General features: G+C 41.4%; 2 protein-coding genes across 9 annotated transcripts in view; one reads left to right on the forward strand and one right to left on the reverse strand.

Moving 5' to 3' along the window:
- LOC138981616 (streptococcal hemagglutinin-like) overlaps nucleotides 1–12,338 on the reverse strand; it is a 79,661-nt gene extending 67,323 nt beyond the window's left edge. For all 8 annotated transcript variants that reach the window (XR_011460673.1, XM_070354590.1, XM_070354589.1 and 5 more), the window contains exon 1: nucleotides 12,177–12,338. The gene's annotated coding sequence lies outside the window, so the exon portion shown is untranslated. The remainder of the gene's footprint in view (nucleotides 1–12,176) is intronic.
- Nucleotides 1–12,783, forward strand: part of LOC138981621 (ADP-ribosylhydrolase ARH3-like) — a 197,769-nt gene that overhangs the window by 107,874 nt on the left and 77,112 nt on the right. The gene's annotated exons all lie outside the window — the stretch shown is intronic.

Below are 12,783 nucleotides of genomic sequence, written 5' to 3' on the forward strand. Positions count from 1 at the left end.
CTTTCTGAGCGTGTTTTTAATCCAAACATATCATATCTATATGTTTTTGGAATCAGGAACCGACAAGGAATAAGATGAAATTGTTTTTAAATCGATTTCGGAAATTTAATTTTGATCATAATTTTTAAATTTTATATTTTTAATTTTCAGAGCTTGTTTTTAATCCAAATATAACATATTTATATGTTTTTGGAATCAGGAAATGATGTAGAATAAGATGAACATCAATTTGGATCGTTTTATATATAAAAAAAAAAGTATTACAATTTTCAGATTTTTAATGCAGACCTGTTTACCCTAAACCCGAGGCAAGAGTACTTTCCCAAAAAGTTAAGTGTATTTTTCAAAAAGTTGGTGTACTTTGCAAGCAAAGCCATATGGGCTAGGGAAAATGTATGTGTGGGTGCAAACGTGTTTGTGTAAGAGAATAGCATGTCTTGTGAACACCTTCAGAATTTAACTCCTTCCAATACAACAGGGATAAACCAATTTTATTTACCTGTCAGTTTATAGCATTATAACCAGTGTCTTCCAAACAGATTGATAATGAGAAGATGAAGTTCGTGAAATAACATCTGCGGAAAGTTCATTTTTACAATCATCTCAGAAAACATTGCTTCAGCACGGACTACAGCCTTTTCTTCTTGCAGGATTTGCTTTGCGGGAATGAACTTCATAATTCCTTGGCAGCTTTCAGCTGATTTCTTTGCAGCAACCTTGTCCAGGTGAGTTTTGGAACTGCAGTGTCGTTCGATGTCATATTTCCCAGCATGGGCAACGGAGAAATCTCATTTACAATACTTGCAGTGTGCATGACTTTTTCCCAAAGTAGACTCCACAATTCCTGGCTCTTTCTTATATTTCTCCAAGAAAATCTGCTGCTTCTGCTGTTTAGATTTGGTACAGTCATCCGAAACTGGGTGGCCGAGTAGTAACGCACTTGCGCTCGGAAGCGAGTTCGACCCTGGGTCAGGGCGTTAGCAATTTTCTCCCTCCTTTCCTAACCTGGGTGGTGGGTTCAAGTGCTAGTCTTTCGGATGAGACGAAAAACCGAGGTCCCTTCGTGTACACTAAATGGGGTGTGCACGTTAAAGATCCCACGATTGACAAAAGGGTCTTTCCTGGCAAAATTGTATAGGCATAGATAAAAATGTCCACCAAAATACCCGTGTGACTTGGAATAAGAGGCCGTGAAAAGTAGGATATGCACCAAAATGGCTGCGATCTGCTGGCCAATGTGAATGCGTGATGTATTGTGTAAAAAAAATTCCACCTCACACGGCATAAATAAATCCCTGCGCCTTGAATTCGTGTGTTGAGATATGTGCGCGATATAAATTGCATAAAAATAAAAATAAAATAAATCCCTGCGCTTAGAACTGTACCCACGGAATACGCGCGATATAAGCTTCATATTGATTGATTGATTGAAACTGGCACATTTTTCCGCTTCATTTTGCCACGATTGTCCAGAGGATCGCACGTGCCAACAACTGAACAAGCTTTCCACAGCTGAAGACTCGCTGTCATGGTTATCTCCCTTTGACCGAAACCGATCGGTTGTACCATCCCGTAATCAGCACACCAACACCGGAAAACGTATTCTAGACTTTTTCTTTGGCGTATTTTGTGCGTGTGTCGCGTATTTGCGTACCGATAATAATTTGGCGTACAAAATACGCCCAAATCGTACTGGTAAACAGGTCTGACCGTCTGTTAATGACCAAAGTCATTAATTTTTAAGCCAACAAGCTGAAATGCAATACCGAAGTCCGGCCTTTGTCGAAGATTGCTTTACAAAAATTTCAATAAATTTGATTGAAAAATGAGGGTGTGACAGTGCCGCCTCAACTTTTACAAAAAGCCCGATATGATGTCATCAAAAGTATTTTTCAAAAAAAAGAAAAAAAAACGTCCGGGGATATCATTCCCAGGAACTCTCATGTCAAATTTCATAAAGATCGGTCCAGTAGTTTGGTCTGAATCGCTCTACACACACACACCATGACCCTCGTCTCGATTCCCCCTCTATGTTAAAACATTTAGTCAAAACTTGACTAAATGTAACAAGTCGCGTAAGGCGAAAATACAATATTTAGTCAAGTAGCTGTCGAACTCACAGAATGAAACTGAACGCAATGCCATTTTTCAGCAAGACCGTATACTCGTAGCATCGTCAGTCCACCGCTCATGGCAAAGGCAGTGAAATTGACAAGAAGAGCGGGGTAGTAGTTGCGCTAAGAAGGATAGCACGCTTTTCTGTACCTCTCTTTGTTTTAACTTTCTGAGCGTGTTTTTAATCCAAACATATCATATCTATATGTTTTTGGAATCAGGACCCGACAAGGAATAAGATGAAAGTGTTTTTAAATTGATTTCGACAATTTAATTTTGATAATAATTTTTATATATTTAATTTTCAGAGCTTGTTTTTAATCCGAATATAACATATTTATATGTTTTTGGAATCAGCAAATGATGGAGAATAAGATAAACGTAAATTTGGATCGTTTTATAAATTTTTTATTTTTTTTTACAATATTCAGATTTTTAATGACCAAAGTCATTAATTAATTTTTAAGCCACCAAGCTGAAATGCAATACCGAAGTCCGGGCTTCGTCGAAGATTACTTGACCAAAATTTCAACCAATTTGGTTGAAAAATGAGGGCGTGACAGTGCCGCCTCAACTTTCACGAAAAGCCGGATATGACGTCATCAAAGACATTTATCCAAAAAATGAAAAAAACGTTCGGGGATTTCATACCCAGGAACTCTCATGTCAAATTTCATAAAGATCGGTCCAGTAGTTTAGTCTGAATCGCTCTACACACACACACAGACACACACACACACGCACATACACCACGACCCTCGTTTCGATTCCCCCTCGATGTTAAAATATTTAGTCAAAACTTGACTAAATATAAAACAAGAAGGGCAAAGCCCATACGACTCACATGCTTGACCTCGACCTTTAGGGTAACTAAACCTAGCAATGACATCATACACTAAGAACTGCTTTACACATTTTTCCTACCAAAATACATGTGACCTTGACCCAAGGTCAAGGTCATCCAAGGTCATGCAACACAAAGCTGTTAATTCAAGACATAGGAAGTACAATGGTGCTTATTGGCTCTTTCTACCATGAGATATGGTCACTTTTAGTGGTTCACTACCTTATTTTGGTCACATTTCACAAGGGTCAAAGTGACCTTGACCTTGATCATATGTGACCAAATGTGTCTCATGATGAAAGCATAACATGTGCCCCACATAATTTTTAAGTTTGAAACAGTTATCTTCCATAGTTCAGGGTCAAGGTCACTTCAAAATATGTATACAATCCAACTTTGAAGAGCTCCTGTGACCTTGACCTTGAAGCAAGGTAAACCAAACTGGTATTAAAAGATGGGGCTTACTTTGCCCTATATATCATATGTAGGTGAGGTATTCAATCTCAAAAACTTCAGAGAAAATGGGAAAAATGTGAAAAATAGCTGTTTTTTAGACAACATGTATGGCCCCTGCGACCTTGACCTTGAAGCAAGGTCAAGATGCTATGTATGTTTTTTGGGGCCTTGTCATCATACACCATCTTGCCAAATTTGGTACTGATAGACTGAATAGTGTCCAAGAAATATCCAACGTTAAAGTTTTCCGGACGGACGTCCGGACGTCCGGACGTCCGGACGGACGGACGGACGACTCGGGTGAGTACAAAGACTCACTTTTGCTTCGCATGTGAGTCAAAAAGAAGTCATATTTACACTACAAACATCGTGGGGTCGTGCGGACCCATGTTTCTCAAAGAAGGAAATGAGAAGCATGGGTCCGCAAGGCCCTACGATGACTTCCGTGTGTAGTCGATAACCCGGACGGACGAAGGTTAAAGCTAGCTTGTTGAGTGATGTTGTAATGCGTTCTGCTTTCTCAGGCATTCAGCTTTCTCATTCGGCCTCGTTGATCTTGTATAAACTCACACTGAAAAGCCCCCCTGACGGCCCTCCATTCCATAGTACTGATGATCAAGCTGAGGTACTTTATGAGGTCAAATTCGTTCAACCAACACACAAAAATTAAACTTAGAAATGTGCTTCAACCTAAAAGTAAAACTCCTTCCCTTCTCATTCACGGGACGTAACTACTTGGTGCAAGTTTTCGAAGAAATCGAATTGTGGGGGTGACATATATATATTAAATTTCACCACCAATTTCCTTCACTTGCAAGAAATTGACATGATTTTCTTCCTTAAATAAATGTACTTCTTTAATTTGACCAGGAAACAACATTTCAGTCTCAAGTATAATATGTGATCGAATGAGAAAGCTGAATGCCTGAGAAAGCTGACACCGCACGTGTAGGTATAACCAACTGTTTTTTCAAATTCTTGATGCATTGATTTGTTTTAATCTGCACTCTTATTAGTCTTAAACAATCTTTTTGAAGTTAAAATTCATTCAAATAAAGAGAAAATATTTTCTATTTTTTTTAAACACAGAGGTACTGCACCACGACCAGGCATGGGAATTGAAAAAAGTTTAAAAAAGGCTGAAAATTTGTAAGTAAGGCCAAAAAAAAAAAGGTCTGTTTACGGTAACATAGGGTGAAAAAATAGGGTCGGTAGGTCGGCTCTTTTTTTTTCCCCCATTTTTTTTTTCTCTCCCCTCTCTATGATGTTTCACAGTTCATTTCTTCTCATCAATCCCTGTTTTTGCCCAACATAACTATAAACAGTACTTTGAGCTTACCTCCCTTCTGTCGTCTGCTGTTTGAGCGCAAACAGCTCTATTTTGGAAGCGGTTTTTTGGGGGGGTTTTCCGACGATCCAAAAAAAAGATTAGGGTCGGGCCTAAAAACTAGGGTCGGTCGGGTTACCGTAAACAGACCTTTTTTTTTTTGTTGGCCTAATGGCAAAGTTGACGGCGCCTAGCCCTGAAAAAAATTTTCTCCAAAGAACCCAAATGGTGCAATTTGGTGTCATCTAAGCTCCAAGTTTGCCATTAAATTCAGTTTTTAGAACCATTTTTGCCTCCCCATATATTTTTTCGGCGGACACTTTTGCCTTTTCGGCGGAACAAAAAAAAATTCGGCGGAAATTTGCCTTTCGGCGGACAATTCCCATGCCTGCACGACAACAGTGTTCGCTCAGAACAGGGGACACGCCTATTGCTAACAAGAAGAGCAAACGCTCGATCGAGTCACTTTCGCAGTTCTGAATATTATATGAGGCATCAGATGGACAGGAAGAAATTGCTATTCACAACACAATGAGTCACGTTCACATAAAATTTGAGCCCGGTCACTTTTATAGTTTCCGAGAAAAGCCCAACGTTAAGTTGTGTGTTGCCGAACAGAAAAGGCTAGTTATCTCCCTTGTTTTTCTGATAACGTTCGTAAAAGGCTACAGATGTAAATACTTTGATGTAAAGAATAATCCTACAAAGTTTCAATCACATCCGATGAACTTTGTCAAAGATATAAAATGTCTAATTTTTCCTTTGACGCTGACCTGTGACCTTGAAAAAGGTCAAAGGTCAACGAAACCATCGTTAAAGTGTAGAGGTCATTGGAGGTCACGACTAAACAAAATATGAGCCCGATCGCTTTGATAGTTTCCGAGATACTTTGTCAAAGATATAAAATGTCTAATTTTTCCTTTGACGCTGACCTGTGACCTTGAAAAAGGTCAAAGGTCAACGAAACCATCGTTAAAGTGTAGAGGTCATTGGAGGTCACGACTAAACAAAATATGAGCCCGATCGCTTTGATAGTTTCCGAGAAAAGTCCAACGTTAAGGTGGTGTCTACGGACGGCCGGCCGGCCGGACAGACTAACACTGACCGATTACATAGAGTCACTTTTTCTCAAGTGACTCAAAAAAATATGTACAATTCATGAGAGAAGAAACTGTAAAGAAAGTTTCACAAATTGATTCGTGATCAGGAAAACTGTTTTGTGCACCAAATTTCTTTCAAAGAATTATAATGTTGAAAATTGCTGAAAGTCATTGAAACAGACTATAGTTTTTGAAAAAGACTTCAGTGTATATTTTTTTTTGGTTTATGAACAATTCTGTATGATGCTAGATATGGCTTTTACCGATCTCACGTATGAAAGAACCCATTGTTATTCAGAGAATTAATACATTTTCCCAATTAGAGTGGTTTCATTGCTTGTAAAACCACGTGATGAACATTGATACGAAAACAAATTTGAACATCTTTTGACGTCATGAGTTTACGTTTACAAACATTTGATCGAAAAATAGATAGTGACTGAGATCGCTCAAAATGGCGCCGAAGTAGCGAGGTTGGTGTATTTCATCTGCATTTTGGAGTCTTTCGCACACTCTGGTGCTAATGTAAGTGATCAGGATGGTACGAGTAACGAACAAATCAACACAAAATTGTATTTTCAGCAGTACACACTATTTTTCAAGTCTTGATGATCCTGAATATTTTTTGCACACAGACCTGTTTACCCCCATAAGTGTTTTGGAGTAATGCTCAGCCCCAAAAATAGTAATCCTGGCACAAAAATAGTAATCAAGCGCTTCTCTACTGTACTTGCGCTTGCCGAATGAGTGAGGGCGAGACTTCACAACTAGAAGGCTCTCCAGCGTCTCATCAGACAGACATGATCTCTGGTCAGTCCTGTGCTTTTTCACCCCATTTTGCCATTGAAAAAAACAATGCCAAACATGTGAATTAATAAAAAATAAAAATAAAAATATTTTTTATTTTTATTTATGAAAATCGTAGTCTTGACACAGATAGCGGAATGGCGTATTTTTTGCAGAAAATCGTAATAAATTACGCCAAAATCGTAAGGGTAAACAGGTCTGTGCACAAAAAAATATTCAATAACTGAATAAGAAAAGGCTACGAATTCTCCAAAATTGCAATGCACCCTGAGTCAAGGCCGATGTCTGCTCTTTTATCGTAGGTCAGTTTTTAACCCTTACAGTTACACTGGTGCAATTCTGTAACACATGTTACATAGTCACTGGTGAATTAACAGAGAGAAAAATAAAGAAAAACGGTTATAGGTTTTCGCATCCATGGGAGGTAATCGGAACCGACCAGACAGACTGAGCCAGTAGCGGTCATATGTCGTGACAACCAGGTGACAGTATACGTAAAGTAGCGCGACATGTCGCGACAACCAGTCTAACGGTTAACACCAAAAACAAAATCTAAACAACGAAGTGACTGTGGTAAGATGAACAAAGTTAAAAAAACAAAGGAATAGAGTAAGTGCGCCGGTGTCCGTACCCTTTCCTCGGACCGTACCCCTTCGGTTTTTGTTGTTTTTACTCGTCTGTAGACCTCCAGTCGGTTCGTGCAGCGTCTATTTTTAAACTAGAACTATCCGGCAGCGAATATTTGTAACCAATGACGTGTTCGCGCTCACTTTACCGCCTTACCAGCCAACACGACACGCCCACTTCTACTTTTGCTTTCCACTTCTTGAACCCGGTAAGTTTTCCACTCGATCAATTCAGTTGATATGGTTGTTTTAAATGGTCGTACACCTCAGTTTGGGTCGTTCTAGATGTATTTTTCACGCTTAACACGATTATGGGGGTATGCTTTCAGTCAAGTTTCATGGGTATTTGTCAAAACATAACATAGCGTTCAGCAGAGTTGAAAGGGGTACGGTCCCGGGGCCTGAAAAAATCAGGGTCTTCCTCGGTCCGTACCCACGCTTCTGTTGAAGATTGAGGGTTTTTTTTAAAGTCTTTTTAAGATGTGTTAATGCTAATTATTATTGTTTTTAATTAAAACAATGTATACAATTGATAATGAGGAGGACTTAGCAGTAAAAATGTAAACAATAGGCGCATGAAATAGTATACAAATGACTTTAGACTCGGTCTACACTTGAAGTGTCAATGCTTGAACTGTGTGTGTGTGTTTTTTTGTTTTTTTTTATGTAACATCACATGATTAAACACATACAAAGTGTTTATGGGATCATTTTAGCAAGTGTTTTCTATACATTTTCAGAAATCATGCCTCCCAAATACTCAAAGGATGATCTGGAGAGAGCCCTTGGACTCATCAAATCAGGCCAGATAAGCCAGAAGAAAGCCTCCAAGGAATTCAGCATTCCTGTGATGACCCTTTCGGATCACATGAACGGGAAGGTTGGTGTTATGTTTTTGTTTCTGTTTATCTTTTTAAACAAAGCCAATTTTTTTTCTTCTTCTTCTTCGGCGTTCCAGGAAGCCAATTTAATTGTAGAGCACACAATATACCTTGTTTTATTTCGTATTCATTGATTGTGTTACAGAGACAAGGGATCGGCAAAGGGGGCACGCCGGTGATGCCGACTGACATGGAGGCCGCCTTCTCAGCCAAGCTGCGAGACCTCGCCGACAGGGGCTTTGGGCTCACAAAACGGCTCGTCCAAGTGAAGGCAGCAGAGTTTTGCCGGAAGGCAGGTCTGAAGACCCCTTTCAAAGAAGATGGTCCAGCAGGACAAAAGTGGTACAAGGGATACATGAAGCGCCACCCTGAGCTGTCGCTCAGATCACCATCCAAACTTTGTACTAACAGGGGCAAGGCCATGAGCAAAGAGGTGGTGGGTAGATATTTCGGGGTAGTTGGGGAGATGATCAACGGCATTGACTCCCAGCATCTCTGGAATATGGACGAGAGTGGGTTTAATTTAGAACATACCCCCTGCAAAGTCCTGTGTCAGAAGGGACAGAAGTCCCTCAACAGCCGTGTCTCGCCTTCGAGGCAAAACATTACGGTTGTAGCCTGTGTTAGTGCAGGGGGTACCTCCATGCCCCCAATGTTCATTGTCAAAGGGAAGACCCACAAGGCGGTGCATGGGTTTTCAACTATGCAGGCCCCTCCCCATTCGGTGTGGACTTATCAAGATAAGGCTTGGATGGAGGATTCGCTCGGTGTTCAGTGGTTCAAGGAGGTGTTCCTGAAACACTGTGGCCCTGAGCGACCTCAGGTCCTTTTTTTGGACCAACACCACAGCCATGAAGCTCTGCAGATGCTGGAGCTTGCTGTTGAAGAGAGGATCATAATCATCGCCTTGCCCCCTCACACCAGTCACTGGCTGCAGCCACTCGACAGGTCTTGTTTCTCCTCACTCACGAAGGGCTTCCGCAGGGAGTGCACAGAGTTCATGAGTGGGGACCGAAACAATGTTGTCAACAAGGCAAGTTTTGCTGCACTTTTCTGCAGAGCGTGGGGTCAGGCCATGACCCCACCAAACATTCGTTCTGGCTTTGCTGTAACAGGGATCTATCCCTTCAACCCACAAGCCATACCAGAGAGGGCGTACAGAACATTCTTCGAGCGACCTGCCTCTGCCCCAGTCTCCACTGCCACAGGCCCTGCCCCAGTCTCCACTGACCCGGTCTCCACTGCCACGGTCACCACTGCCCCAGTCTCCACTGCCACGGTCTCCACTGCCCCAGTCTCCACTGCCCCGGTCTCCACTGCCACGGTCACCACTGGCAATGCCACTACCATGGTCACCACTACTGCTGCCCCCAGCACAGTCACAACCTCTGCAACGTCAGGATCAGCTGTCTCCAACTTGATGTTCCTGGAGGATGCTTCCATAGCAACACTTTTTTTGGGTGAGGATATCTTTTCAGAGGTGGCTGATCCTGATGTTGCAGAAGTCGTGCCTACCAGTGAAGTGGACGATCTCCTTCGGATGGTCAGTGGAGATGGAAACACAGAACCCCAGCCATGCACTTCATGGCAGAGCAACATGGATGAGGTTTTGTGCATTGATCATGGACAGGGAAAGAAGCAAAGTACCATCAAGAAGAAAGAGCCCATTGTTGGTCATAGAATCCTCACCAGCGAGGCTGTGTTAGAGATGAAGAGGAAGGAGAAAGAAGACAAGACAAGGAAAGAGGAAGAGAAAGAAGAAAGGAAGAGGAAGAGAGAAGAGAAGAAAGAGGAGAAGCTTGCCAAGAAGGGAAAGAAAGAGGAGGAGAAAAAGGGGGGGAAGGGAAAAGGGAATGAAAAAGGGAAAAGAGTTTTGAAAGCTGCATCACAGCTTTGTTTTCAATGCTTAACAAAGGGGGAGGGAACATGGGTGAATTGTGAAGAATGCAAGAGATGGATGCATTTGCACTGTGTGCCCTCAGGCCACCAGGCCATCATGCATGCATCCATCAAAGACAATACTGCATTTGTTTGCCATGTTTGTACATATTTTTGAACATGATAAGAAGCCATCTTTGCTGTTCATTTGAATGTTTTGATTTTGATGCGGTGCTGTTGTTTTGTAAGCAAGATCTGGTCAGCTTTTAATTTTTTTCTGTTTTTGATCCGGTGCTGTTGTTTTGTAAGCAAGATCTGGTCAGCTTTTCATTTTTTTCTGTTTTTGATCCGGTGCTGTTGTTTTGTAAGTATGATTGGGTCAGCTTTTAATTTACTCTGATTTTGTTTTTGAAGCCAATGTCTGTTTTATGGCCTACTCATTACTTTTGGTTAATTTATTATGTTACAGATTTGAATAAATACTGGTTACTTGGATGACTTGATTGTGTTACTGTTATTGTTTGTTACTAAGATCTGGTCAGTTCTCTATTTCCTAACTTTTTTGTTGTTGTTGACATTACACACACACATAGACTAAACTATCCCATGCCTATTCACCATAAAATTACAGACAAGCAATCATACATAATTATAGGTATGCAAACGATTTTCTACAACCCTTAACTTGGTTAAAAACAACACTAAGTACAAGACAGTACGGACTAGGGTAGTAGGGTACGGATCGAGGCTTACCCCGGTACGGCTTCGAGGAACAGCTAGTACGGATGAAGGAAACCCCGGTACGGTCTGAGGCTCAGATGAATGACGTTAGAAACGGAATTCTACATAATTAGGGGATTCCCCTCTAAACCAACCAATGGCAGCCAAGAAAGGCCGACAGCCCGCAGTAGCTGTAGCAATTTATAAAATGGCGATCGAAGCCACAGCTCCGAAGTTATGCGCTTTCAAGCCTGAAGGGGTACGGACACCGGCGCACTTACTCTACTGTACACACCGATTCAAGAACGAGACAAGACGGTACGAATTTTTGCTTATGGAAGCTTCATCAGGAAAAACAAGAACACAAAAGACAACAAAAAGCAGACGCAACACGGAACGAACAAGGTTTGAAAGAAAATGGAGGGGAAACACGCAAAAAAGGGAAGGAACTCAGGGAACGGAAATGAATGAAAGGGAAGAGAAGTGGTTGGATGATGTCATGGGCACAGGCATACTAGATAAAAGTGATACACATTCATAAAAGGAGGGGGGGAAAAAAAGGGGGGGAAAACAAACGAACGAACACATGCACGCACGCACGCACACACACACCCAAACACATGAACACACACATAAACACACACATAAACACACACATTCACACACAAACACACGTACCGTAAATCCACAGTATGTTTGGGGAATACATGTAGATCACATTTTCGCATTCAATTTTCAAACCGTAAAAACAATGCCAAGTCACGTTCGAGCTGCCTAGGTCTGCACAAGGTGAAAGCGTGTTAGTCACTGTTAATAACTAATTTGTCTCCCTGTTTTTGGGACTTCCGATTTTCCACGAGAGTGAGTCTGTGACCTTTTCTTAGCTTGGTAATGTCTACTGGGGGCTCCGTTAACCGAATCGCCGGTTCTCGAACCGGGCGGTTCCGTGGCCGACTCCTCGGCTCCCCAGCCACGGCCTTCAAAATTGGGTCAACTCACAAACCTTGATTTTATTCTTTACTCATACAAATTACAATACAGTTCGTGCACAGTACCCCACCAAATTGACCAATGGTCTTTCTGTAATAAGTCTGCAGGTTGATTACTGCACTTGATCTACAAATGCCGTTCACGACATAGGCTTGCCACATTTGATTTTGGCAAAATCGATTGCGATTGTTAGGTACTGAATGAAGTGAGAGGAAGACGATACCAAAGAGAAAGACTTCTGTCCCAGTTTCCAGAATACAGAGTCAGATACTATCAACAAGCGAAACATGCGCATTCTGCTTCTTGCAACTTATGGCAGATATTCGCAACCCGTGGCAAATATGGCAGACTTTGGGCCTCGTAAATTGGGTCCCTTTGTTTGCACCGCTCGAAGTTCAAACACACGCAAAAATACAAATAAATATAACTCACCAGCTTTGCACTATTCCATACACTTGCGTCGTTAAGTGTCTTCTTTTCTGAGCAATCAAAGAATAGGCTGGCTGCCTTTGGTTCACAAATGATGCTAAAGATTTGCGTCTTTCTCACGCCGAAAACATGGCGGCAGACTCCAATTTTGCCAATATGGCGGATTGTAATATCAATCCCACAATGCACTCTCACACGCAAAATCGAGGGGGAAAAATCAGAATGGTTACTTCCCCTACACCGCAGCAGCACTGGCACAGGCTGATGAATAAAAAATATATAAAATTATAAAAAGTGGAAATGGTTTTTTTTAAATGTTTCTTTCATTGATTTGTTGTCCACTATTGCTTCGTTTCATTTGCAATTTTGCTAGTATGTCAGTTGTCTTACGATTCACTATCGCGACGGTTATTTATAATCACTGTGTCAACAGCACTAGATCAGTCTTTTCTTGCTACCTGTCATTATGGTTGTCATTATGGTTATCACAGTACCGGGTGACCCAACAAATTCAACCGGCTAAAATGCTAATAACTCCCACATGTGTGCAGCGAAATACTTCATATTTGGTGTACACTCACTCAACTCAATGCCCGTCACTCCTGTCAGG

The sequence above is a fragment of the Littorina saxatilis genome, linkage group LG12 (genome assembly GCF_037325665.1).
Source record: "Littorina saxatilis isolate snail1 linkage group LG12, US_GU_Lsax_2.0, whole genome shotgun sequence".
In the NCBI taxonomy this organism is placed as follows: Eukaryota; Metazoa; Mollusca; class Gastropoda; order Littorinimorpha; family Littorinidae; genus Littorina; species Littorina saxatilis.